Here is a 10,743-nt window from a genome sequence, read left to right on the forward strand (position 1 = left end):
AGTTTGGTCTCTTGAAGATCTCAAAGAAGAGGTTAATATAGTTGAAATGATGAACAAGGATCCTAAAATGAAGAAATATGCACCCAACTGGAACAAATACAAGAAGATTGATGTGGATGAAGCTTTGAGGTACAAAAGAAAGAGAGCAGAACTTGTAGCAGCTAACTATGGGACTACTAGATCCATTGCAAGATGGACTAAGCAGGATGTTGATCTAACTTACAAAAAGTTAGAAGAACTCAGAAAGACTGATCCAACACTTCCTATGAAGCCAGTATATGATGATGAAACCATTGATAGGCCTCGGCAGACCCGTTCTTCTAAAAAGTTGTTCTCAGCATTTGATATATCCATCAGTGTCTTGAACCAAAGAAAAAGACAACAACAGATTGATGAGGGAGATGAAAAGAGGGATGCTGAATTCATAAAAGAGGTTGTCAGAAATCAGTTACAGTTTGGATTAGATGATGCTTCTCTATAACTTCAAGCTTAGTTTGCTAAAAACACTTCAAAGGTTGGCAAGCAGACCTCAATCCCCAAACTCATCACAAATAAAACTTCACCCAAGACACCCATTAGACCCAAAAATACTAAAGTGGAAGTCTGACAAAGATACCCACGTATTTACACTATTCATGTCTAATGGTTGAGTTGAAAAGCTATCAAGGGAGGATGCATTTGGTCTGAATGCAGATGACCTCCAAAATCTAATGAACCTTCAACTGGAAAAGGATGAAGATGACACTGATTCATTGGATTTTGAGCTCCAATTCAAAGGCCAAATCCGGGAAAAGTTGATGAGAGAATAAAGTTGATGAAGATGACACTTGTAACACCTCGAAAATTCCTGTCCAATAAAATAAAGACACGTGTCATGTGGGACAAACGTGTCAGGAACCCGGATCAAATATAAAGATGTATGGTAGGATTTTTAAGAGGGCGTCATGTTATTAAAAATACCTCTGAATGACCCAAGGGCGACATGTTATTAAAACACCTCTGAGCGACCCAAATTTATAAATCCCAAGTTCCTTAAATCGATTGATAAACATCTGATATATTAACTGGTTGTTTCTAAATAAATAAAATTCCATCTTTTATATGGAAATTGGATTATTAAGAATGTTACTACAAGAAGAATCCTGAATTAAATCCTCGTAAAAGGAGTTGGAAATAATCTAATTAAACAAGGTCATAAATTGCGAGAATCCAAGATGAATTCTTGGTATTTCCATCAATTTAAACCTTTACAAGATGCCAAAGTTAGAAGAGCATGCTAGACATGCAAAGGCTGAGCAAAATGGTCCCTACATTGCAGAATGTCATGAGAATTCGGACTTGTAAGGATTGCATAGTCAATGCTTGGAAGTTCACAAGATTTTTGTCCTCTTACCATCGGTTACGGACCTTAAGGGTCATGACTTACGGTCCGTAAGGTGCATACCTGGGCGATTTCAGCAAAGGTCGGTTATGGACCGTAACTGTTTCAGCATACAGTCCGCAAGAGGAGCATACGGACCGTAAGAGCTTAGGCTTACGGTCCGTAAGGCTGTCGCTGGTAGCAGGTTTTGGACAACTGCCTGTTCAGCCTGTTACACCGACTTAAATGGATGGTTTTCGAAACCAGGGACTTGCTAGTCAGTATTTAGCCACATAGGGGCACCTGGGATCATCTCATAACATTTGTAGAGTCACTTGGCATGATCTTGAGCCATATGGTTCACTATAAAAGGACTTGAGTTGTGATCATTTGGACTTGCTCACTTGCATTTTTGTTCAAAGCACCTTGGAGCTTCTCTGGACAGCAACCAAGATTCCCATAGTCTCTAATCCTATTTAGGACCATTATAAGTGATCCTAATCATCCTTAATCCATTTTAGCTAAGTTAATTAGCTAAAAGTCAAACTGTCGTAATTAAGGTTTGACTTCGAGATTGGTCCATAATTACTCAGTCAAATATCGAATTAAAAATACCTATAAGTAGGTAATTATGTGGGTAACAAACCCTTAAAAGGGTATTTCCAGATTCCCACTCTAACCATGTTAATTGTCGAGTCAAAGTATACTTTAAAAAGTCAACAGAATGCTTAAATCCAAATTAACTCATAATTAGCAATGTAGGATACATGCAACCTATTTGATCATTAATATAACTTGGTAACTAATGTAAGAACATGTCCCAACATGTTCAACTCGATAATTTTCTGTTTAGACCCGGTTTGGAACCGAAAGTCGCATAGTTTGACTTTCGCTTTGACTTTCAGTTCTGACCCGTTTTAGTCAAGTTTAGAATTGCCTTAGAGCTTCTTTTGAACCTATTTACATGTTAGTATAACCCTCTGTGATATACAACTTGGTTCATTAGATATCTTATTCACATACATGTTTCCGTTAAATGCCCATATGTTGACCATTATGCTTAAATGTCCATAAAACGTGATTTTTGAAAATATGAAAGGGTAAACATCTTAGTTGCTGAATTATAAACTTGTATCTAAAGTTTGACATCAGTTTGAGGTCTAGATTAAGAGTTATGCTCATTAGCGTAATTAGAAGCTTTCTTAGTAATTAATTAGCATAATTAGCATATAGCCTATCTAAACCCAAATTTTATATCAAAGTTTTATACCCACTGATGTATAATAATATTTTGGGATTTTTAGAGATTTTTATTTATTTTTAGGCTGAGCATAACTTAGAGTTCTAAGCTTAATTCGGTTATTGCTGGTTATGCCCTTTTAGGCTATAAAATGAGTTTTATAAATCCTTTTGACCTCAAACCTTTTTCTACTGATTTATTATGATAAATATATTATTTTAAGCCTTTTGGAATTATAAAAATATCAGCTTTTCTTTGAAAACCCGGAAATGGCTTCAAATCGCCTCTTTAGGCATTTTTACGACATAGTATGTGTCAAAACTAGTTTATATATATATGAGTTAGTACCTACTGATATACTTAGTAAAACTTTATATTATAATAGTAAACTAAAGTTTGAAACTCAGATTTCCAGTTTTGACCTTTTAGGCTTATGTGAATTTACCAAAATGCCCTTTCGGTGCATAGGATGGCTATAGTTAATAAAATTAACATATATTTGATACTATACTGTTATAACATGATAAACTAAGTATATTTACTGATTTATTCAGATATATAACTCAGATGGCTAATTCAACTCCTTTATACCCTTTAAAATGACCAAAATGCCCTTATGAGGCATAATTTGAGTTTAAAATCATTTGGGGCATAATAGGACATATCTTACTAATATCACAACATATTTGGTGCATATAATCTCGGAAAACTTGTATATGATTTATATGGTTACCCGTTACGCACTTTCGCGTTCGGATCGGCTTATGTAACTAGTTTACGCATATTAGCCAAAACGGGTCGAACCGTATCATCTTTGTCTCAAAATCCAGAATGTATTTAGTTTACCCAGATTATACAAGTCTCCAAACTTGTTGGGTCTAAATCACATTCCTTTCCGGTTTTCGCCTTCCATGCGATTAAACCGTATTTATCCTTCGAAACTAACCGGTCTAAGCTTAGGCTATATTAAAGACTCGTTAGGATTCTAATAGGTTATTATAAACCTTCGTTCTAGAATAGGAGACCCAGTAAAAGACACTTTCATTTGCTTATTGTGGTTTATACTTGCTCAGGTTAATACTTTTAACTTATTTTCCCTTATACGGGCTTGGGGTACGGTATATAAAATACCGCTTGGTCGGGCAATTGACCCTAAGTCATTACTAGTTGGGTATTATCAATATGACCCGTTTAAAAACTGGTTTTGTTTGTTTTACGCCTTTGGGAGCTTAATGACCATGTCCCGGATATCCTTGGCATCATTTTACGAAATGGCCACGACCTTGACACGCGGGTGTAGGCGTACACCCGGCAATGTGTCCATATTTATTAAGGTATAACCGTTGGCTTCCCGCCGCGGATTTATACTATGTGGTGTGTCAATTAACCTTAAACCCGGCACGAACCGGGCGACTGAACGCATAACGAACATGTAATTCTTTTACAAGATTAGATTTGATTAATTATCCCCAAGTTATAAAAAGTTTGTGCCATGTGCATTCAAATCAATTTTTAAAATATTTTCAAAATGAGTCAGTTAAATTGTATTTACCAGTGTAAACTGACGTATTTTCCCCAAAAAGATTAAGTACAGGTTCTACACGTAATAGGTTGGCCACTCCTTAGCATCGTTAGAGTCTCGCAAGCTTGGATACCATTATCTGTTGAACAATTTCTCCTTTTTATTTTGATCCGCCTGTGGATCTATTTCAGCTACATTGTGATACTTGAATATTACTCTTTGTTTGGTTGAAATAAATCTATCTTTATGCTTCCGCTGTGCATTATAATTTGTGTGGTTTGACTATGATGATATCAACTACGTCACGATACTCCCCCACCGGGCCCACCGGTGACACGTGGGAATTAGGGGTGTGACAACACTGATTCCTTGTATTTCAATATTTTGATTAAAAAGCTTGTATGATGAAAACTGTTCTCTCCTTGATTATGTTACAAAGTTTTACTTTATTCTGTTGCATTTGATCATTTATTTATCTTCTTCATGTTACACTTCTTATAAAACAACGCAATCAAGTAAACTCAAATCATAACACAGATGATCCCCAATAACAGCGTCTCAACATTATTTCCCTCCAATGGCAGTGGCACTCAACAAGTGATGATCTCTAAAGTCTGATTGTTTTATAAAGACTGTTATGCAAAATTCTGTTGGATGTAAAGACTGTTGAAGACCAATCATCTGCTGAAGTCAAAGGCCTGATCAACCGTAATGGAAAGTACTGCTCAGCCTCATCAGTGGTTGAGCATCATCAGCGGATAGTCTCACCAGAGTTTGCTGATCTTTAAAGACTGTTATACACAAAGATCTGTTGATTTCTAAAGTCTGCTGATCTATAAAGACTGTTATACACAAAGATCTGCTGAAGTGTAAAGTCTGTTGAAGACCTATCATATGTTGAAGTCAAGGAACTGCTAGAAGTCAAAGGCCTGATCAACCTTGATTGAGCTTCGGTGAAAGTTGTTGAGGCAGGTGGTCGTGTGTTCGTAGTTAATGTTTGTTGAAACTGTTAGTGCACTACGTCTATTGACTTCGTCTTGTATCATGTAATAGAATAGGATAGGTTAGAATATCTTGTGCACGAGGTTCGAGAACTGAAAAGTGATGGTTAAACAAGGAGGTCCGCTTATATGGACATTGTCCATATAAGCGAACCACACTCATCATACAGGTCCGCTCATATGACATGGTCACATAAGCGAACCACAATCACTATAAATAGTGCACAGGTTAGTTCATTTGGTAACGGATCTGATTTTGTAACGAAGTGCTGCCAAATTGCTTCCAGGTTGTAAACATTGTCAAGAATCAATATAAGAAGCATTATATTTAGTTTGAGCGTCTGATTCATCGATTCCGCCTTTGAATTAGATAAACGACTCTTCTGATCGACTCATTCAGGGTCAACGACGATCCAACAAGTGGTATCAGAGCTCAGGAGGAAGAGTTCAGCTCAAATTGGATCCGTTTTCTGTCTTCTACACCTTCTTTTTCGATTTGGACAAGTTTCCATGGTTAAAATTGGACAAATTTTTCACAGAATGTGTATTAGTGGATAATAACAAACCCTTGAAACTTTCAGACTAAAATTCGAACTAAAAATGGACAAAATGCACGAAATACTCTTCGATTGTAGGTTCGCCCGTTCGGACATCAGTTAGGTTCGCTCGTGAGGTTCGCTTGAAAATACCTAGATCCGCTTGAAATTCAAAGGTTCGCTCATGAGATCCGCTCGAAATTGCCTAGTTTCGCTTATTTGAACTGTGTAGTTCCGCTCATCCAGACAATTTGAGATTCGCTCAAAAGAACATCTTAGGTCCGCTTATTCGAACTTGTAGATCCGCTCGAACAGACTGTAGGTTCGCTCGAACAGTCACTTACTAGGTTCGCTCGAATAGACATAATCTGGTCCGCTCATTTGTCAACAAGAGATCCGCTTATTCTGTCAAATCAAGTTCGCTTATTCGGTCAACTGGTTTGGTCCGCTCATTTGTCAAACTGTTTGGTTCGCTCATTTGGTCAAAGTGGTCCGCTTATTTGTCTGGGTTTCGCTCATTAGTGCAATCTGATTTCTCCCAAGTATTTCCAGAATTTCTAGACATGGCTAATGATGATCATGATGCCTGGTGGCGAAGAGATAGTGCAAGATGGGAAATTAGAAAGTTGAATGAACCATTTCAAGAAGCACAAAGAGCCAATAGATGGAATGAAGAGTTGGAGTGTTATATGGATCCACTAGGATATCCAGTAGTTGATCCGTCAAAAGTGGATTTTGATGCTGTAACCAATTTGTTTCCAAGTGAGGGAACTTTCAAAACACGAAGGTTATCAGATAAAGAGTATTTGCCGGATTTAGAGAAAAAGATAAGAGAAGTTTGTTTAGCAAGTCTACCGAAGGTGGTAGAATTCAAGAAGAGAACAGATGAAAGGTTGAAAAAGATGGTTGAAGATTTGAAAAAGGAAGCCTTAGGAAAGGTTAAAGCTGATGCAGATAAAACTGAAAAGAGTTTGGAAGTTAAATCTGAAAAAGATGAAGAAGTTTCAGAAGATATTTCAGAAAGAGCTCCAGTTTTTGATCAGTCATGCTCATCTGATGAAGAGTGTGATAATGATAGCAAAAAGGCCGATAATTAACAGATTCTGGAGTCACGCTTGAGTTGTGAAAAGCTAAAATCTGAAAATGATAAACTGTTAAATGATTTGAACAGTTTATCATCAGAAAACAAAATTTTGAAAGAAAAAGTTAAAAGTGAAAATGAAAAGGTTTCTTGGATCAAATTAGAAAATAAATTTTTAAAAGAAAAAGAAACAGAATTTCAAGATCGAATAAGAGTTTTGGAAAATGAGAAGTGTGTTTTTGAAAATGTTAAAATTGAAAATGAAAAATTAATCAAGTCACATCTTGAAAGAATATCTCGGCTTGAAAACGAAGCTGAAAATTCAAGAAACAAGATTGAGGAACTTGAAAAGAAATTGAAAGGTTTTGTGACTTCATCGGATAGTTTGAAGTTTTCATGTCCAAAACCAAACAATTCTGTTCCAATAAGTGACAAGGTCACAAATTTTGACAAAGTCAAAATTGAAGATTGTGATGAAATATCTGATGATGAAAAAGAGAAGAAAAGAAAAATATTTTTAGATTTACAAGAAAAATTTCAAAAGACTGTTTTGCAATCTACTGAAGTAGGTGAATGCTCGAAGCAAAAACCTGTTAAGAAGACTGCAGAACAGAAACAAAAAGATAAAAATTTGAAAAAGTCTAAAAATGAAAATAAAAGCTCATCAGATAAGTCATCCAATCGTTATGAAAAAACACAAAAATTTAAAAATGAAAACTCACAAAGTGTTGGTATAAGTGGTGCAGGTTTGACCACAGTGCTTCAAAGCCAAATCCAATTTTTCGGAGGAGTGATGACTACCACAAAGCCAGACAATGCTATGATCTGAGCGTTTGGGGTGAAGGTGGTACATGGTATGATAACAGGGTGTGTTACAACTGTGGTTATCAAGGACACATCGCTGTTAACTGCCAGAATTGGAGGTTTGAATCGAGAAGGTGTTATGAATGCCATATCAGAGGACATATTGCCAGAGATTGCCCAAGGAGTTCAATGAGAAGATCGAGGGTTGAATCTCAGAAAATGGTGAAGAAATTAGTCAATGTCAAGCCCAAAGAACAGAAGGTTCAAGAACCTAAAGTTCAGGAAGCAAAAGTAAAACTTTCTCAGCGGCAAAAAGACAGACTGCAAAAGAAGATGAAGAAGGCCAGAGAGTATCTGGAGAAGATTTTGTCCTCGGGTTCTTCGGTTGGTAAGAATAAGAGTTCTGATGAATCGACTTCCTCGATTGCACAGTCAAGCAAGACGGTTTCATCAGATACAAATTTGAGGACAAAAGAGAAAAAGGAGAAAAAGAAAAGTGTCGGCGATGAATCTGACAGATCAAAATCAGACAAGCCACACTCAGGCAATGAATCTGATTCCACAAAATCAGAAGAGCCACAACTTGAGGTAAAAAAGGAAGAAACAATTCCTTTAATGAATGATAAGGATTTCCCACCATTACAAGCCGCGAACCAAAAATCAAAAGGTGTTGATACTGGAAAAATGTTTAATAGTAATGTTAAACATATTTTTAGTAAGATGGCTGATAGTAAGGAAAAAGGAGTAACAGAATTTTATGAAGAAAAGAGAAAAGCTCAAAATACGCCTAAGACTGGTCAGGCTTGGGTGTCAAAATTGGTTGGTTAAAATTCTGACTTGCCGGAGCTTCCAGGTTGGTAAGCGAGAAGCAGGTATCGGCATTTTTCTTGAGAAATTCACAGGATGGTAACTGTGATATTTCGATCTACTAGTGGGTAATCAAGGACATTAATTTGTACTTGATTTTCTACAAGTGTTTGTGAAAATTGATCTTATATTGTTAAAATTACAAGATGATGATGTAAACCCTAACCTTTAAATGGTTGGAAAGCAAACTATTTTTCCAGAAAAATCATTTTAATTAAAACAAACTTAAGTGTTTTGAAATCATAATGGGGAAATAGTTTGTTGTAAGGGGGTGTGTTGATGGACTACGCCGAAACCCTCACGGCTGAACAAGCATGATTACTGTCACAGGCTGAAAAACGGTTTTCTAACTGTCAAAATCAATGGGTTGTAAATGATGGGGGTAATTGATAGTAGATTTTCTGCAAATCAGAGCACTTTAAGCAGAAAATGGATGGCGAGACAAAGCTATCAGTATCGGTTTGTCAAATTTCTTTTAATGATTTTGCATTTTAGGGGGAGAAAAATTGTTAGAAAATACAAAAACATTAGAAAATTTGAAAAAGCCAAAAACATGATAAAATTCAAAAATTTGAGTTGTTGCGTAAAAAAGAGGAAATGATAGTACATCAGTAGATAGTTTAGTATGCTAAAGAAATGTAATGATTAAATAGCGTTAAACAGTCTCACTGATGATATGTCGATAGATTTTTATACACTTAGTAAACTTTTTCGGGATATAAACCTAAATTCAAACACTTGCTTATTTTGTGGGGAACACTACTTGAATATATGTAACCCCTGAAATCTCGTTTGAAAGGTCCCATATTCTGAGATACTAGGTCTTTATACTCAGTGATATATGGGGTATTATTCCGTGACTTCTGTTGTATGGAAGTACTGACCTAGTCCCCGAATAATACTTTCTGCAAATGCTTGAAATATAGCATCGCCCTCAGCAAGCTGATGAAACAATAAAACTGATAGTCGCTGCTGTTGTAATTAAAAGATCCTCTAAAGGGGACACACCAAAAGTCGAGCCGTCATCTCTCTGCTGAACGGAAGTTCTGACCTGAGCTCTCACGGTTTCGCATCTAACCCCTTACAGATATCATCTGTGGTATACTCACCTGTAAGACTGAATATCTGGGATTCTGGATACGGGAGTATATTCAATAGGTGGGACACATGAATGAGTTTAAATTCTTAAAACACCTAAATCGTATCCTGAATTAGTTGAAATTTGTATGAAAATTTGAGTGGATCAGTATATCGACAATCTAAGTGAATTGTTTAATCCTTAACGTGTAACTAAGCTCAATGGTACTTGTAACTTGTCAAAAACTGATACGATCCTCTGTCGCATACTCAAACAAAAATATTGTCTGTAAATATGTTTGTATATATTTCTTTACTGCTTTATATTTTCAGAAAATACAAAAAGATTTTGATTTCTGCTTTATTTTCGACAACCGATGTCTGAGTTGCTGAGTTTCAAAATCTAAGTAAGCTGAGTGTGTTTCTGAAAATAAAACAAGTTCATTAATTTGAAACTTGAAATTTCTATAAAAAGTTCAAAAACAGTTTGTGATATCTCCAAGGTCATTGACTTGAACTTGGAAGATAAACTGTGAGGGAGTTGGATTCTTTAATGCTGCCATATCTGTTGAGTTGGTTGATAGGGGGAGTAGATTAGAGGATTTGATTGATGATTTTAAAATGATGTTACTTATTAAGTGTATGAGTGATTGCAGGAAAGATCCAGGCTTCGATCCCAAAAGCAGAGTCTAAGGGGGAGTCTGAAGACAAGCTAAAAGTGAGGATGAGCATGTAGCCGGAAAGCTAGGTGTCGATCCCTAAAAGCACGGAAGCTTGACGAGAGGGGGAGCCAGCTGACAAAGGAAAAGTTGATGATAGAGCTAATGATGAGATCTTGGTGAAAAAGTCAAAGAGAGAAGATGATCAAAGAGAAAGATTGAAGGATACTTACATTGTTACAATCTGAACAAGATGGCAAGATGATCAAGACTGAAGAGGTGGCATAACAGAGAATGGTCACTGAAGACTTCGTCAATATCCGAGGGGGAGTCTGTTAGTGCACTACGTCTATTGACTTCGTCTTGTATCATGTAATAGAATAGGATAGGTTAGAATATCTTGTGCACGAGGTTCGAGAACTGAAAAGTGATGGTTAAACAAGGAGGTCCGCTTATATGGACATTGTCCATATAAGCGAACCACACTCATCATACAGGTCCGCTCATATGACATGGTCACATAAGCGAACCACAATCACTATAAATAGTGCACAGGTTAGTTCATTTGGAAATGGATCTGATTTTGTAACGAAGTG

This window comes from Helianthus annuus, chromosome 2 (assembly GCF_002127325.2).
Source record: "Helianthus annuus cultivar XRQ/B chromosome 2, HanXRQr2.0-SUNRISE, whole genome shotgun sequence".
Taxonomy (NCBI): Eukaryota; Viridiplantae; Streptophyta; class Magnoliopsida; order Asterales; family Asteraceae; genus Helianthus; species Helianthus annuus.